At 37.6% G+C, this 19129-nt stretch overlaps 2 pseudogenes; both read left to right on the top strand.

The window, feature by feature from the left end:
• Window positions 1-1113, top strand: LOC102272935 (olfactory receptor 7A10-like; annotated as a pseudogene).
• Window positions 1114-16926: 15813 nt separating this feature from the next.
• Window positions 16927-17929, top strand: LOC106701604 (putative olfactory receptor 7A2; annotated as a pseudogene).
• The last annotated feature ends 1200 nt before the right edge of the window (window positions 17930-19129 follow it).

Genomic DNA, 19129 nt, shown 5'->3' with positions numbered 1-19129 from the left:
ATGTACCTAATCACTGTGTTGGGAAAACTGCTCTCATCATCCGGGCTGTCAGCTCAGACCCCCACCTCCACATACCCATGTACTTCTTCCTCTCCAACCTGTCCTTTGTAGACATCTGTTTCACCTCCACCTCCATTCCAAAGATGCTGAATAATATACAGACAAAGGACAAAATTATAAGCTAAGAAGGCTGCATCATCCAGCTAAACTTTTTCCTACTCTTTGTTGGACTGGACAATTTTCTCCTTGTTGTGATGACCTAAGTGATGGCTTTTGTGGGCATCTGCCATCCTGTGCACTACACAGTCATCATGAACCCATGGCTCTTTGAACTGCTGGTGCTGATGTCCTGGATGATGAGTGTCCTGAATTCCTTGTTACAAAGTTTAATGGTGTTGTGGCTGTCCTTCTGTATAGACTTGGAAATCTACCACTTTTTCTGTGAAATTAATCATGTGGTTCAATTTGCCTGTTCAGACACATTTCTTAATGTTTTGGTGATGTATTTTGCAGCTGTGATGTTGGGTGGTGGTTCTGTCATTGGGATTCTTTATTAAAATTCTAAGATCAGTCAGTTCAGTCACTCAGTCGTGTCCAACCCTTTGTGACCCTATGAATCGCAGCATGCCAGGCCTCCCTTGTCCATCACCAACCCCTGGAGTTCACTCAAACTCATGTCCATCAAGTCGGTGATGCCATCCAGCCATCTCATCCTCTGTCATCCCCTTCTCCTCCTGCCCCCAATCCCTCCCAGCATCAGAGTCTTTTCCAATGGAGTAAACTCTTCGCATGAGGTGGCCAAAGTATTGGAGTTTCAGCTTTAGCATCAGTCCTTCCAATTCTAAGATAGTTTCCTCCATAAGAGGAATCTCATCAGCTCAGGGGAAATATAAAGCATTTTCCACCTGTGCATCTCACCTCTCAGTTGTCTCCTTATTTTATTGTACATGCCTAGGAGTGTACCTTGTCTCAGCAGCTAGTCACAACTCACACTCAAGTGCAACGGCCTCAGTGATGAACACTTTGGTCACATCCATATCCTTCATCTATAGTCTGAGGAACAAAGATATAAAGAGGGTTCTGAGAAGAATCAATGAGATGGCAGTTTTATAAAAGCCAGTTGTCCTGGGGCTGATGAAATACCCATGATTTAAGGGCTCTAAGACTCAGAGCCATAAATTGCTATTTTTTTTAATCAGATTGTTGAAATACAACTTGCTGTTTCTGCTTACTTTCTGGAATTTCCCTTTGTTTGTATTCAAGTCCTCTACACAATTTGCCCCTCCCTTACATACATAGTCTTGCCCTATGTCCATAGAAATAACACATTTAGATATTCCCAAAATTTTTCCATGACTGGATTAAAACTATTTGAAAATTTAATATCTTACCTGGGGAAACAGATTTCCTAAAACTTACTTCTTCTCAGATGACATATATATGTCAAATAATTTCCCTGAAAGAATAATCTTGTTTTCCTCATGCAGAAAACAAACAAACTAGCCTGGCAATTAAGGCCATTTGTATAATTTCATTGTAGAGGAAGGCATGAAGCTACAGATTTGACTTCAGACCATCATTTTTGTCATTGCTACCATATCTTCTATTCATCATAGTATAGACATTAACTTGTCCGTTTAAGTTTCAGCCTCTTAGTAGATATGCTCTTGGCTAACTATGTTTGAGGCACTTAACTGGCCTGCATTATGTACTGCAAGACTACACAGCCATTTTCCTCCCAAGTCTATAATGTGGTTGGATAGACCCTTGTGGTATTTATTACGATTGTAGTATGACCCTCAGCAATATGAGTGCCGAAGAACTGATCCTTTTGAACTGTGGTACTGGAGAAAACTGGAAAATTCTGAAAGAGATGGGCATACCAGAGAAACCTGTATGCAGGTCAGGAAGCAACAGTTAGAACCAGACATGGAACAACAGACTGGTTCCAAATAGGAAAAGGAGTATGTCAAGACTGTATATTGTCACCCTGCTTATTTAACTTCTATGCAGAGTACATCATGAGAAACGCTGGGCTGGAAGAAGCACAAGCTGGAATCAAGATTGCTAGGAGAAATATCAATAACCTCAGATATGCAGATGACACCACCCTTATGACAGAAAGTGAAGAAGAACTAAAGAGACTCTTGATGAAAGTTAAAGAATAGAGTGAAAAAGTTGGCCTAAAGCTCAACATTCAGAAAACGAAGACCATGGCATCCGGTCCCATCACTTCATCAGAAATAGGTGGGGAAACAGTGGAAACAGTGGCTGTCTTTATTTTTGGGGGCTCCCAAATCACTGCAGATAGTGATTATAGCCATGAAATTAAAAGACACTTACTCCTTGGAAGGAAAGTTATAACCAACCTAGACATGATATTAAAAAGCAGAGACATTACTTTGTCAACAAAGGTCCATCTAGTCAAGGCTATGGTTTTTCCAGTAGTCATGTATGGATGTGGGAGTTGGACTATAAAGAAAGCTAAGCCCAGAAGAATAAATGCTTTTGAACTGTGGTGTTGGAGAAGACTCTCGAGAGTCCCTTGGACTGCAAGGAGATCCAACTAGTCCCTCCTAAAAGAGATCAGTCCTGGGCGTTCATTGGAAGAACTGATGAAGCTGAAACTCCAATACTTTGGCCAACTCATGTGAAGAGCTGACTCATTTGAAAAGACCCTGATGCTGGCAAAGATTGAGGACAGGAGGAGAAGGGGACAACAGAGGATGAGATGGTTGGATGGCATCACCAACTGAATGGACGTGAGTTTAGGTGAACTCCAAGAGTTGGTGATGGACAGGGAGGCCTGGCATGAGGTGGTTCGTGGGGTCTCAAACAGTCAGACACGACTGAGTGACTGAACTGACTGACTGGAGAAGACCCTTGAGACTCCCTTGGACTGCAAGGTGATCAAACCAATCACTCCTAAAGGAAATCAACCCTGAATATTCACTGGAAGGACTGATAGTGAAGCTCCAACCCTTTGGTCACCTGATGTGAAGAGCCAAATCATTGGAAAAGACTATAATGCTGGGAAAGGAACACAATTGAGAAACTAAGCCCAAGCACAAGAGGAGAAGGGGGAGACAGAGGATGAGATGGTTGGATGGCATCACTGACTCCATAGACATGAGTTTGAGCAAACTCTGGGAGATAGTGAAAGACAGGGGAGCCTGGTGTGCTGCAGTTCATGGGGTTGCAAAGAGTTGGACTCAGCGACTGAACAAAACCTCAGCAATATCTATTGGCGAACTGAAAAAAAATTACAGTAATAACAAATCCTGGAAGGTACACAGCATGACCAAGATCGATGTACTTAAGTATTATGTAGAGAGACAGATGGAGAGAGAGAAAGATCCAGCTGGGGGCTGTGCTTTATTGAGTTCTGAGGGTAAAGTGGCTAGGATTCTGCTAGTTCATTATTTAATGATGAATACCTAAGGCGGAATGAGGGCATAACCAAGGAAAAGCAGGCACTCTTGAGTTCATTTATCTATTTACTCAGGGTTTTCTAAAGGGATACCTTATAGGCTTGGGTCTTCTGGGTGCTTGTCTAGTAGATGCTGTCATACAGCTGGCAATATATTTATTTAATGTATTATCTTTTAAAAGGATGCCTCAGCAATCCAAAGCTGAATTACTGGCTCTTAAATTGTAGTTGAAACCTTAATGCCAGATATTTAAACTGCAAACTTGCTAGTGTCTCATAACTGCACTTCTAGTTTCATTCAATTATTCACCTTGGTGATCACAAGTGTTCTCAGTCAGTCAGTCATGTCTGACTCTTTGTGACTCCATGGACTGTAGCCTGCCAGGCTCCTCTGTCCATGGGATTCTCCCAACAAGAATACTAGAGTGGGTAGTCATTCCTTTCTCCAGGGGATCTTCTCAACTCAGGGATTGAACCAGGGTTTCCTCCACTTCAGGAGGATTATTTATTATTCAAGCCACTGGGGAAGGTAGCTGCTGGAAAAAAATTTTTTTTGATTTTTAGACACACATATATATACCTCCCAGTGAAATCTACATGGAAAGACAAACTGGAATAAATTTACCTGATACTATCTTTGTGTCACAGATGACCATAAATGTGAGGAAAAAATGTTAAATCACACATTTCATTATGATGCAAAATGTTTATTTTTCATGCCACACATCTATTAATTAAAGCATGGAAGATAGGTGCCTACAAGTGAAGGGGTTTATTCATTGAAGTGGGGATAGGATACCGTATTTTATTAATAAATTATTATCCTCTTTCTCCTTGAAAACTTCTAATGCTACCTACTTATATGACTCTTCTTATTGTTCTAAAACTAACTCCCCTTTCCTAATATTTGTAATAAACACTAAAAGGGATAGCGATTGAACAGTGTTAGTTCATCCATTTCCGATCTCCTTTATGTTCAGAAATCAGTCCATTCTTTGTGATCAGAGGATGATCCACACAAAAGAGCTTGATATCCTGCCCAGACATTGATATCTAGCCCAGGTCACCAGTTTTTCTCCACAAACATGCATGTCTATCTACCTTTCCTAGTTACCTAGAAGAGAACCTCAAGGTAGTCACTTGTTACTACACTGATCTGAAATATATTTGCATAACAGAATGATCATGAATGTTCTTCTCAAATATCAGAATATATGCCAAAAATAAAACTACATACTATTAAAATTGCCCTCAGTTCTATTCATTTTCATTATTGTGTCAGTTAGCTATTGATGCCTAACAAGTCATTCTATAGCAAAGGGATATTTAATAGTACATTTCTTTTAACCAAAAGAAATCACATAATGTAGAGTTGTACTGATTTTTTTATGCACCACATGAGTGTATAAGTAAGATCTCAATCTCTACATTGTATTTGTCAGGCTCATCCATGATGTTGAGTAGGACTGTATTGATCTTCTCTCTTGAATCAATTTATTATCAGTTTACTGCATTTCTATATCTAGGTTAAGCTTTTATTTACAGATAAAAATGTTTATCACTTGAATTACTTAAATTTAATAACACCCATTCTACATCCATAACTGAGACTTGGCTTCTTTCCCAGTTAGAAGATATATCTTCCACCCTTTTTAAGTGAGAAACTGCTGCCTTTGTTCTAGATTCAAATCTTACTCATGCACCTTTAGATTTTTTACTATTTAGTTAAATTAGTGGAGTACAGTTGTATTCAATAAACTGAGTATTTAAAGTGAGCAACTTGATGAATTACAAGGTCTCTACAAAAATTAAGAGAACATTTGTTGTTGTTGTTCAGTGGCTAAGTTGTGTCTGACTCTTTGAAACCCCATGGACTACAGCACACCAGTCTCTTCTGTCCTTCACTATCTCCCAGAGTTTGCTTGAATTCATATCTTTTGAGTTGGTGATGATATTTAACAATCACATGCTCTGCTGTCCTCTACTCCTTTTATCTTTGATCTTTCCCAGCATCTGGCTCTTTTCCAGTGAGTTGGCTCTTCACGTCAGGTGACCAAAATATTGGAACTTCAGCTTCACCATCAGTTTCTTCCAATGAATATTCAGGGTTGATTTCCTTTAGAATTGACTAGTTTGATCTCTTTGCAGTCCAAGGGACTCTCAAGAGTCATCTCCAGCACCAAAATTTGAAGCAATTCTTTGGTGCTCAGTTTTCTGTATAAGAGAATATACTGCATGTTTATGTGTATGTATAATTTGACAGTGATACTAGTTTTAAATGCTTTGTTATGTAGTTGCAAACAAATTATGCTCTCTGAACTTCTTGTCTCCTTATTTCTGAAGGCAATGGGGGATACTAAATGTAACTTCGTATAGATGATTTGAGAAATAAACAAAATTAATATAGAAATTCATGAATTTCTATATTCATTTTTTAGTCTAAAGAAAACACTCAAGTGCAAATGTTCTGTTTCTATGTGTGCATGTTTGGCTACAATTTTCTTTCAGATAAGCACAATCTTATACATAAATGTAAGGGCTTCCCTGGTGGCTCAGTGAAAAAAATCTGCCTGCCAATAAAAGAGTCCATACTTCAATCCCTCGGTAAGAAGATACCCTGGAGAAGGAAATGACAACCTAACCCAATATTTTCATCTGGGAAATCCAATGGACAGAGGAGCCTGCTAGCTACAGTCCATGGGGTAGCCAAAGAGTTGGACATGATCTAGTGACTAAAACAACAACAAACAATACACATGTGTACATACATTGATAGGATTAGGATTCCATCTTTTCTTTTTAAAGGAAACTAAAGAGAGAAGTAGAGAGAATAGAATCAAAATGAATGCATATTTCAATTAATATAAAATAAAAGAATATAGAAATATAGACACAAAAATTTTAAATACAATGGGTGACCTCTATCTTCATACTGGATTACATTTCCTGCCTCAATGTCACAAGGCATCATAGTCAGGCAACTTTTACAGTTATGTAATGCATAGATAATTGTATCAGCTAATGGTATGAAATAACGTCATACTGATTTAAAAGGTTTTTTCTACTTAATGTGGGTTTTCAACATAAAATGCTCTTATTAAAGTAACTAATGAATGAGTTGAGAATGTTAAACTCAGTTTTTGCCAACAAATTTTATTGAATGAACATCTATATTAGGTTTCTGTTCCTGTTGTAAAATATCCCCAAACTATTGGTTACAATAAACAAATATGTGCTGTTACGGTTCTGGATATCAGAAGTGTAAAATGAATGAATCTCATTGGATCAATATCAAATGTTAGAAGGTGGTTCAAGTTGGCAGCGCAGGAAGATCAGACACTGACCTCAATCCACAGACACACAAAATGTGCAGCTACATATCTTCTGAAATTGTCTGGTTCTGAACCAGTACCATACTGTTTTGTTTACTGTAGCTTTGTAATATATGTTGATATTAGAGACTGTGGCAACTCCAGCTTATCCTTTCTCAAAATTGCTTTGGCCATTTTCAGTCTATTGTTTTTATCCATATGACTTTTAGAATTATTTTTCCTAGTTCTGTAAAAAAGAAAGTGCCTTTGTTATTTTGATAGGGATTCCATTGAGTCTGGAGATTGCTTTGGGTGGTATGGTCATTTTAACAATATTAATTATTTCATTGTATATCTTTCTGCTTTTTGTGTCATCTTCAGTTTCTTTCATGAAAGTTTTCAATTTTCAAAGTTCAAGTTTTTTGCCCCTTTATTAAATTACTCTTCAGTTATTTATTCTTTGATGTGACAGTAAATTACATTTTCCCATCTTTCTTATAGTTCATTATTGACAAATAGAAACTTAACAGATTTCTGTATATTAATTTTGTACTATGCAACTTTACTGAAAACATGTGTTATTACTGGTGGTGTCTTTAGGATTTTCTATATACAGCATCAGGCTTCGTGGTGGCTCAGTGGTAAAGAATCTGCCTGCCAATGCAGGAGACATGAGTTTCATCCCTGGGTCAAGAAGATCCTAAGGAGAAGGAAATGGAAACCCACTTTCATACCTGGGAAATCCCATGGATAGAGCAGCCTAGTGAGCAGCCTAGTTTGCTACATGAGGTTGCAAAAGAGTCAGACACGACTTAGTGACTGAACATGTACACATAAAATAGCATCATGTCTGTTGCAAACAGTAACAGTTCATCCTTTCCAGTTGGATTATTTTCATATCTCTTTCTTATTTGATTGCTCTGCCTAGGACTTCTAATATTATGTTGAATAAAATTGTCAAAAGTGGGTATCTTTGCCTTGTTCCTGATTTTAGGAGAAATATTGTTAATTTTTCACCAGTGAGCATAATATTGGCTATTGTTTGGTCATAAATGGCCTTTTTTATGTTGAGGTATTTTCCTTTATACCCACTTTGTTGAGAGTTTTTATTATAAATACATATTGAATTTTGTCAAAATGTTTTTTTGTATCTATTCAGATGATACTACAAATTTTATTCTTCATATGTTAATTAGAAGTACCACACTGTTCAGTCTATTGGTATTTAACCATCCTTGCATCCCTGGGGTAAATCTCAATTGTTCTTGGTGTGTGACTCTTTTAACATATTGCTGAATTTGGTTTGTTAATATTTTGTTGAGCATTTTTGCATCTATATTCATTGGTGGAATCAACCTGTCATTATCTTTGTTGTGGTATGCCTGGCTTGTTGGACAATGAAATTATAAAAGCCTCTGGAATGAGTGAATACAATATGCATTCAAAATAACATGCAAACATGAATTGTCATTCAGAATAGCTAAAACTACCTACACCTGAGTTGCATAGGCCCACAGCCTGGCTACTCAGAGTGGTCCACAATCTGAATATCTGGGCCCTTCAGGACCTAATGAATCAGAACCTGTATTACAACTACAACCATAGGTGATACCTATGCACACTGAAGTTGGGGAAATGATGGTCTAGAAGAGGTTTTTCTCATCTTCTTATGATGACAGTTGAAACAGGACAATTATTTGTATTGATAATTGCAGGTGTTTAGCAGCATTCCTTCAGACATTGACAAATATTCCCAGGGGCAAAATGATCTTGGGCTGATCAGTCTACAGTTTGATAGCTGGATGCATCCTGGCAGAATTCTGATTAAGGTCTTTTCTATACTCAGTTTGAACCTTTAGGCATATCATTAAATTCCTTTAAACATATTTCTGCCATGTGGAATGGTGCTCATAGTAATACTACCTCATAATATAAAGTTTTCTAAAAGGTAATTTGGACAATGCCTAAGAGATGCCAACCTCAGGTGAATAGTAGTGAAATATCTACACATAACATCTACAATTAACAAAATATTTTATAGTGAGGGGCTAAGTATCAGCTCTTAGCTTGTGATGAAATTTGAAATCCCTAATTCTTGGACAAGTGTTTTAAGAAGCCAGAGATTGTGGTGCCCCAAATTGCATTTCAGTTCTCCCCTTTGCTGAATAGAGGAATAACAATTTTCTGAGGACAACAAGGCTGTGTGCTGACTATAAAGCAACCTTTTAGGGATCAAATGTACCTAGTCCTGACAAGTTCCTTCATGTCAGACTTTGAAGAAAATATTAATTCCAGGTTGGGATAATGTGATTGAGGTTAGATCTCTAAAAATCAGGAAAGATTGAGGACAAGTATAATAAAAGACTGGATTCACTTGACTTCTAACCTGATCTCTAGGGAACAGAGAGCCATTAGGAGAAATTGCCTTTGTGTTTACTCCAGATGCCCAAAGGGAAATCATGTGCTTAGCGATTGGAATAATGGGAAGGAAATGTGCCTAATGAGCAAGTATAGAGAGTTATTAATATCTTCCCTGCTGAAGTCCCTTAGTGTTTGTATCCCTAACCTGGACAGGACACGACAGGTGTTTTGGAATCATAAGTCTGGATCAGGAGCCAATGTTTTACCACTACTCTCTGCTGTCTTGTCTGGTGACAGAGCTTCAGTTACCACCATCAACAATTCAGAGTAATGCAGATTTCAACCAGAAAACTCCCTCTCTGAGACCCCATCTAGGTAAGTCTGAGAACCCAGCAGATGCTCCAGGAAAGATTCAGAGAAAATGGAACCTGAGAACTTTTATCTTAAATCATCTGAGAACCTAATCAGTCTAGCCCAGAAATGAGAGCTCACTGAGTTTGTATTCTTGATTAACTAGTGAAGTATAATTGATTTATGTACTATGTTAATATGAATGTGTCTGTTTGAATCTGCAGTGCAAGCTGACAAGGAAGTGATAGGAATGGAGGTTCAATATGATGACGTTGTAAAATAAGTGAGATAAAAATATGGTTCCAATAAAGTTAAAACATACGTGAGATTTGCTCTTCAGAGGAGTAGGAAAGTACAGTATTACATGTGGAGGACTATGCAGGAAATAAAGAATATTTTTTAAATTTCTAAGTTGCAGTATATTTGAGCATATTCTGCATTCATTAAGAAAGTCCAGGTCAAAGGAGGTAGACATTACCTTCCAACAGCAGTTTTGTTCGGTTGCTAAGTCATGTCCAGCTCTTTGCGACCCATTAACTACAGCATGTCAGGTCCCTGTCCTTCACTATCTCCCAGAGTTTGCTCAAACTCAAGTCCATTCAGTTGGTGATGCTATAAAACTGTCTCATCCTCTGTCGTCTTTTCTCCTCCTTCCTCAATCTTTCCCAGGACCAGGGTCTTCCCAGGTGGCTCAGACAGTAAAGAATCTGACTGCAATGTGGAAAACTTGGGTTCAATCCCTGGGTCAGGAAGATCCCTGGAGAAGGGTGTCAAACTACTCCAGTATTCTTGTCTGGAGAATTCCATGGACAGAGAAGCTTGGGGGGCTACAGTCCATGGTGGGCAAAGAGTCGGATATAACTGAGCAAGTGACAGGTTTACATTCTCTATTGCAAATTGATTGTAAAAATTATTAACACAGTTTATGTATAAGGGTCTAAATGGCTCAGTGGTAAAAAATCTGCCTGCCAATGCAGGAGATTCAGGAGACTTAGTTTTGATCTTTGTCTAGGGAAGATCCTCTGGAGCAGGAAATGGCAAACCATTACAGTATTCTTGCCTGGAAAATCTCATAGACTAGAGGATCCTGGAGGGTTATAATCCATAAGCGGACAAAGAGTCAGACACAACTGAGCACCCACCTTTGCAAGTTTTTTGAATATTTTTTTCATGTTTTCAGAAAAAAGTGATTTTTCCCATTAAGTTTATTGTTTGACATAAATTATTTTAAATATAAATTTAGATCTATGTGGGAAGTGTGTGAAAATGTACACATTTTGTATGATCAGTTCTATTAGTTAATCATGTCACACTCTTACATATAATTACATTTTATATGGAGAAAAATTTTCTGCATCCCTGATAATAATAGCAGATTTTTATGTGCATTGTGTTCTTATTTCACATCTGTACTTCCTTAATGGTAGCTTTTTTGCCTTTTGTAGTTAGATTTGTTTTTAAGAATAGTAATCATCTTCTCCCCTCTTGTGGAAGACATTTTTGGCATTCAACTGGCTACTGCTCTTTTTAATAAGCATATTGGAATCTGTTTATGTTTTTATTGATAGAAAGTTTAACTTAATATAGTTTCTTTTTCTACTTTTCAAAAATGTATCTTTATATTTCGTATATAATCTTTAATTAAGAGACCCATGTGGGTGTGATTAAGTTTTTACTTTATATGTCTTAATTCATAATCAGTCTTAGATTTTTATTAAATGCCATTTTATACAATTGTTTGAATCCACTAGTTTTCACATGGCTTTATTTTCCTTACCATATTTTTTATTTTGTGAATTCTCATTTTTTTAATTATTTTCTATATAAATGCATTTATTTTGTAAACACAAAAGTGAACAAAATATGAAGTCTCTGTTTCTTTGGACCTTAAATCATAATGGGAAAGGCCTATTACATAATATAAATGCATGGATATGACATACTGTCCTCAGAGATAAATCATGTTAAAAGACAAACTTTATAGCCTATGCAGTATTTTATGGAGTATGGTGTAGAGAAGCCTCTGCATGTTAAGCCTAGGAACAGAACCAGGTCTAGAGCATGCCCATCGGATGTATCAAAAATGACCAAAGCCAAAGCTAAAAAAAAAAAAAAAAAACACAGAAAGGAATACCACAAAGAAAAAAATGAAAGAAGGGCCAGCACATCCACAGCTGCATGATTTTTTTTTAAAGTGCTGTCAAATAAACAAAGATAGGTATAAAAATCTCAGTAAGACCAGTGTCATGAGATGGATTCCATGGTGAAGCAAGTGGAGCAATAAAGGTCCAGTCAGTCTTTGGTCCCTCGAGACTGAGGTGACGTCAGCACCCACACTGTTGCCTGTTCTATCTGAAACCTGGCTCCTCTGTTGGGCTCTTCATTTATGTTGCTTTCCCCTCATTATTAGAACATCTCTTCTTAAACTTTTCTTGCCTTTAATGCATTGGATTCTAGATGTTTTGGGCTATGTATCAAATCCATTCCTTTATTTTGTGATCCTGCATGCTTGCTCACAAAAACTTCAAAAAGTGAACATATGCACATACACACAGAACAGGACAAAGAGAACCATGGAGCAATTTTTCAGGGATTATGAATGATACTCCCCAAGTATTTGATTGTATGTTAAGTGTGTGTCTGCAACACTAGTGAAGTGAAGTTGCTCAGTCGTGTCTGACTCTTTGCGACTCCATGGACTGTAGCCTATCAGGCTCCTCCGTCCATGGGATTTTCCAGGCATGAGTGCTGGAGTAGATTGCCATTTCCTTCTCCAGGGGATCTTCCCGACCCAGGAATCGAACGCGGGTCTCCCTCATTGCAGGCAGACGCTTTACCATCTGAGCCACCAGGGAAGCCCTAATGGGTCTCAATCTTAGAATATGGGAAACATTTTTCTGGCATATCCTACCCTCTTACATTAGTTCATTTGGTTCTCTGAATTTGTGGGTTCCACTTCTATGGATTCACCCAACAATAGATAAGAAATATTCCAGGAAATCCCAGAGAGTTCAAAAAAAAAGCAAGATATGAATTTGAAACTCACCAATGTTCTTAATTATAGGTACCACATTTTCTTCATCCATTCTTCTGTTGATGGACATTTAGATGACTTCCATGACTTGACTATTTTAGATATTCTACAATAAAAATTGAGGTGTATGTGTCTTTTGAATTATGGCTTTCTCTGGATATATCCCCAGTAGTGGGATTGCTGGGTATTGCATGCGTGCATATTCAGTTGCTTCAGTCTTGTCCAACTCTTTGTGACACTATGGACTGTAACCTGCAAGTCTCCTCGGTCCATGGGATTCTCCAGGCAAGAATACTGGAGTGGGTTGCCATGTGCTCCTCCAGGGGATCTTCCCAACCCAGGAATCCAATGAGCATCTCATTCATCTCCTGCATTGCAGGCAGATTGTTTACTGCTAAGCCACTGAGGAAGCCCCTTGCTGGGTCATATGGTAGTTCTATTTTTTTATTTTTTAAGGAGCTTCCTTACTGTTCTCATAGTGTCTGTATCAACTTACATTCCCACCAACAGTGCAAGAAGTTTCCCTTTTCTTCACATCCCCTCCAGCATTTATTGTTTGTAGATTTTTTTGATAATGTTCATTCTGACAGGTGTGAAGTGATAACTTATTAGTTTTGAGTGCTCTGTGGTGACAGAAATGGGAAGGAAATCTAAAAAAGAAAAATATATATGTATAAATACAATTGCTTCACTTTGAAGTACATTAGAAACTAACACAACATTGTAAGGGAAATATACTCCAATAAAAATTAATTAAAGATAAAAATCTCAAAATGCAACTAAATAAACTATGGAGTCATTACATCCCAATGACAATTTATATAACTGGAAGTTTGCATATTTTTACTTCTTTTACCCATTTTACTCATCTTTCTCTGGAAACCACCAATTTTTCTCTTTTCTATGAGCTCATTTTTTGTTAGGGTTAGGTTTTTTTGTTGTTGTTATTTTAGAAACTGTCATGGTCTGTGTGCAGGTTGGAAAAGAATTTCCAGACATGAGGCACAATGAGAGGAGAATAAAGTTTATTAGAGTGGGAGATGCTGTTAGAACTGTGGGCCAGCTCAAGGGAGAACCAATGTTGAACAGGGGTACTTAGTCCATTTTTATACCAAGGGTACAATGAGCAGGATAGGGGTCTTATGGGTCATTTGCTGGTTGGATGAGGTGGGGGAAGAGTAAGGCAAACGCCTTCTCCCTATGGGTAGGAGGGGAGACAGGTTATACTGCTCAGGAGCACCTGAAATTCTTTAATAGTTACAACATGGGGGAGGAAGGGACAATAAGAGTCTGTTTTTTCCTGTTCCTGCATTCCAAGGCCCTCCTTGTTTTTCTTCTGTTCTTTTTTCCTTGGGACACCTCAGAATCCACACATGAGATTATATAGTATTAGTATTTTTCTTAGTCCATTTAACATAAAACAGTCAAAGTCTATCCATGCTATCACAAATAGCAATATTTCATTACTTTTTATGGCTAAATTAAAAAGACATAGCTTATTTTTTCATTTATTCATTGATGGAAATTGTATTGAATCTATAGATTTCTTTGGGTAGTATGGGCATCTTAACGACAGTAATTCTTGTGGGAGAAGGCAGCGTGGGACGAATTGAGAGAATAGCATTGAAACATGTATATTACCATATGTGAAATAGATCATCAGTCCAAGTTTGGTGCATGAAACAAGGCAGCACTCAAAGCCGGTGCACTGGGACAACCTTGAGGGATGGGATGGGGAGGGAGGCGGGAAAGGGGTTCAGGATGGGGGACACATGTACACCCATGGCTGATTTATGTCAATGTATGGCAAAAACCACCACAATATTGTAAAGTAATTAGCCTTCAATTAAAATACATTAATTAATTTAAAAATAATATTAATTCTCTTCGTTATGAGTAGGGTGTATCTTTCCATATATTTGTGTCCTCAATTTCTTTCACCAATGTCTTATACTTTTCAGTGCACAGGTCTTACACCTGCTTGATTATTCCTAGGTATATTATTCTTTTTGATGCAGTTGGAAAATGTGCTATTTCCTAATTTCTATTTTTGATAGTTCATGATTAATGTAGAGAATGCAACAGATTTGCAACTGATATTCATAGCAGCATTGTTCACAAAAGCCAAGATATGGAAATGACCTAAGGTTCAATGGATGGATGAGTGGATAAAGAGGTTATGGTGAATGTACACAATGAAATAACACTTAGCCATAAAAAAATGACACACAGAGGAAATCCTCTGGCTTATGGCAGCATGAATGAAATATGGAGGCATTATACTAACTGAAAGATGTAAAACAAACAAAAAAAATCAAATACTATATGATCTCACTTATATGCTGAACTTTAAATAAACAAAAACAACAGAAAACTCATAGAAAAATCAGACTTGTGTCTATCAGAAGCAGAGTATTGAGGCTTAAGAAAATAGAAAAAAGTTACCAAGATACAAAAACTTCCAGATATAATTACTAGATGTAGATGCAATGTAAAAAATGATAAGTATAGCTAATGTTGGACTTCGCTGATGGGTCAGTGGTAAAGAATCCACCTGCCAATGTTGGAGACGTGAGTTTGCTCCCTGGGTCAGGAAGATACCCTGGAGGAGGAAATGGCAACCCACTCCAGTATTCTTGCCTGGTAAATCCCATGGACAGAGGATTTTGGTGGGCTATTGTCCATGGGGTCACAAAAGAGTTGGACACGACTTAGCAACTAAACAACAACCTAACTAACATTGCTGTACAATATATAGGAAAATTGTTAAGAGAGTAAATATAAGAATTCTAATCACTAGGAGGGGCTTACCTCATGGCTCAGATGGTAAAGAATCTGCCTGCCAGTGCTGGAGACCCCAGTTCGTTCCTGAGGTGAGACTTTTTTTATTTTCTTTTTTATTTCTTAGTTTATTTTTTTGTATCTATATAAGAAGATGGATGTTAGCTTAACCCACTGTGATAATCATTTCAAAATATATGCAAATTAAACCTTCATGCTATATTCCAAGAACTTACATAGTGGTGTATATCAATTATTTTTTAAATGAAACTGGAAAATAAACAGCTGACTTTTGTCTTGCTCCTGTTCAAAGAGGTAAAGCTTTTCTTCATTGAATATAATGTTAGCTCTGTGCTTGTGATACATGGCCTTTATTATTTTGAGCTCTGTTCCTGCTTTATCCAATTTGTTGAGAGCTTTTAATCATAAAGATATGTTGGATTTTGTCAAGAGGTTTTTCTGCATCTGTTGAAAAGATTATACAAGTTTTTTCCTTCATTTTGTTAATGTATTATATCACATTGATTGATCACGACATTGAACCATTCTTGCATGCCTGAAATAAATTCACTTGATCAGGATACATGATCCTTTTTATGCATTATTTAGTTTTGCTAATGTTTTGTTGAGAATGTTTGCACTGGGAATATTGGTCTTTAATTTTCTTTGCTTGTAGAGTCCTTGTCTGATTTTGGTATAAGGGTAATGCTGCCTTTATAAAATGAGTTTGGAACAGTCTCTGTTCCTTATAGTTTGCAAATACTTTCTGAAGATTGATATTAATTCCTTTTTGAAAGTGTGGTAGAATTCACCAGTGAAGGTATCTCATCCTAGACATCTGTTTGTTGGGAGGTTATTTATTATTGATTCAACCTCCTTACTAGTGATTTGTTTCTTCACAGTTTCTGTTTTATAATGATTTAATCTTGGGAGGTTGTATTTTTCTAGACATTTTTCCATTTTTTCTAGATTATCCAACTTGACATATGATTGCTCATAAAAGTCTCTCATATCCTTACATTTCTCTAGTATCAGTTGTAAAATCTCCTCTTTCATTTTTGAATTTATTTATGTGAGTTCTGGACATTCCTTCTGCCAGGTACACACTTCCACACACAGCCTTTCATTTCTCTCCTCTTACATGAAATTACGGCTCAAATGTCACCTTGTTTTCAGGTCTTGCCTAAATACCCATGACAAAGTGAATGCACTATTCACTGTCTCCTTTATAGCTGCTCTAGATTTATTTATACCACTTGTTGCCATCTGTAAGTATTGTATAATGGTATTAATGGCTTACATATTTTTATCCATCATTGAACTGTAGGTACTTTTGCTCTTCAGGACCTTTGAAGAAATTGCCTAGATAGTAACTATTAATGAATCATGGTCAGACCTCAATTTACATTCCTGAAATCATGAAGAATTTTTCATTAAAAGTGTAGAATACATAACTTCTTGGGGGTAAAGTTGATTGGAACAAAAATTTCAAGTCACAGGTTGCAGAGGGAAAACACTAAATCAGATCTGCACACAGAATATTAAAATTAGTTTCTTGATGGCCAAGCATAAGGCCAATTTTAATTATATATTCCATTCAAGTTTGTGTGAATATTTGTAATATCATTTTTTTCTTTCCTAGTGGTTACTTCAAACACATGGAAGCAGGCAATGATACAAAAATTTCAGAATTTATTCTCCTGGGATTCTCAGAGGAGCCAGAGCTACAGCCCCTCATATTTGGACTTTTCCTCTCCATGTACCTGATCACCGTCTTTGGAAACCTGCTCATCATCCTGGCTATCAGCTCAGACTCTCACCTCCACACCCCCATGTATTTCTTCCTCTCCAACCTGTCCTTTGTAGACATCTGTTTCATCTCTACCACTGTCCCAAAGATGTTGTGGAACATCCAGACCCAGAGCAAAGTTATAACCTATGAAGGCTGCATCACACAAATTTATTTTTTCCTACTCTCTGCAGTGTTGGACATCTTCCTCCTGACAGTGATGGCCTATGACTGCTTTGTGGCCATCTGTCACCTGCTGCACTACACAATCATCATGAATCCCCGGATCTGTGGACTACTGGTTTTGGTGTCTTGGATCATGTGTATTCTGAATTCCTTGTTACAAAGTTTAATGATGTTGCAGCTTTCCTTTTGCACTAATGTGGAAATCCCCCACTTTTTTGTGACCTTAGTCAGATGACCCAACTTGCCTGTTCTGACAACTTTCTTAATTACATGGTGATTTATTTTACAACTGTCCTGCTAGATAGTGGTGCCCTGACTGGTATCCTTTACTCTTACTCAAAGATTGTTTCCTCCATACGTAGAATCACATCAACTCAAGAGAAGTATAAAGCATTTTCCACCTGTGCATCTCACCTCTCAGTTGTCTCCTTATTTTTTTCTACAAGCCTAAGAGTGACTTTAGCTCTGCTGCTACCCACAGCTCACACTCAAGTGCAACAGCCGCGGTGATGTACACTGTGGTCACACCCATGCTGAATCCCTTCATCTACAGTCTGAGAAATAAAGACATAAAAGGGGCTCTGAAAAGACTCTTTGTGATGGTGAGTCCAAAAAGACAAATAATTCTAGGTCTGGAGAAATGCCCATCATTGCAAGGCTCAACGCCTCAAGGTCAGTTGTTGTGATTCTTTAATCAGACTGTGGAAGTGAAAGTTGCTCTTTTATTTATTTCCTGAATTTTTATTTTTTCAACTATCTGGTACAGTGGAATTACCTCATTTATTAATGAGGATATGCAATGGCTTTCTTCTCTTTTTTTTCTTCCTGTTTCCTTACTTTTTTTCTCAAATTTTGATATGAAAAAGTTGAAAAATCCTATGTATTGCAAGGAACTGCCTTAATTTACTAAGAATCAGTTCAGTTCAATCCTTTGAAACCCCATGGACTGCAGCACACCAGGCTTCCCTGGCCATCACCAACTACCAGACTTTGCTCAAATTCATGTACATTGAGTCGGTGATGCCATCCAACCATCTCATTCTCTTTTGCCCCTTCTCCTCCTGCCTTCAGTCTTTCCCAGTGCAGTCTTTTCCAATGAGTCAGTTCTTTGCATCAGCTGGTCAAAGAATTGGAATTTCAGCTTCAGCATCAGTCTTTCCAATGAGTATTCAGGACTGATTTCCTTTAGGATTGACTGAGTTGATCTCCTTGCAGTCCAAGTGACCCTCAAGAGTCTTCTCCAGCACCAGAATCCAAAAGCATCAATTCTTCAGTGTTCAGCTTTCCTTATGGTCCAACTCTCACATCCATACATAGCTAGTAGAAAACCACAGCTCTGACTAGACAAGCATTTGTTAGCAAAGTAATGTCTCAGCTTTTTAATATGCTGTCTGGGTTGGTCATATCTTTTCTTCCAAGGAGCAAGCATCTTTTTACTTCATGGCTGAACTCACCATCTGCAGTGATTTTGGAGCCCCAAAAAATAAAGTCTCTATTTTCATTGTTTCCCCATCTATTTGCCATGAAGTGATGGGACCAGATGTCATGATCTTAGTTTTTTGAATGTTGAGTTTTAAGCAAGATTTTTCACTCTCTTCTTTTGCTTTAATCAAGAGGCTCTTTAGCTTCTCTTCACTTTCTGCCATAAGGGTGGTGTCATCTGCATATCTGAGGTTATTGCTATTTCTCCCAGCAATTGTGATTCTAGCTTGTGCTTCATCCAGCTGGCATTTTGCATGATGTACTTTGCATAAAAGTTAAATAAGCAGGTGAAAATATAAAGCCATGATGTACTACTTTCCCAATTTGGAACCAGTCTGTTGTTCCATGTCCAGTTCTAACTGTTGCTTCCTGACTTGAATACAAATTTCTCAGAAGGCAGGTAA

Source organism: Bos mutus, chromosome 7 (genome assembly GCF_027580195.1).
Source record: "Bos mutus isolate GX-2022 chromosome 7, NWIPB_WYAK_1.1, whole genome shotgun sequence".
Taxonomy (NCBI): domain Eukaryota; kingdom Metazoa; phylum Chordata; class Mammalia; order Artiodactyla; family Bovidae; genus Bos; species Bos mutus.
The sequence above is the reverse complement of the archived record's forward strand: the minus strand, read 5'-3'. Positions and strand labels throughout refer to the sequence as shown.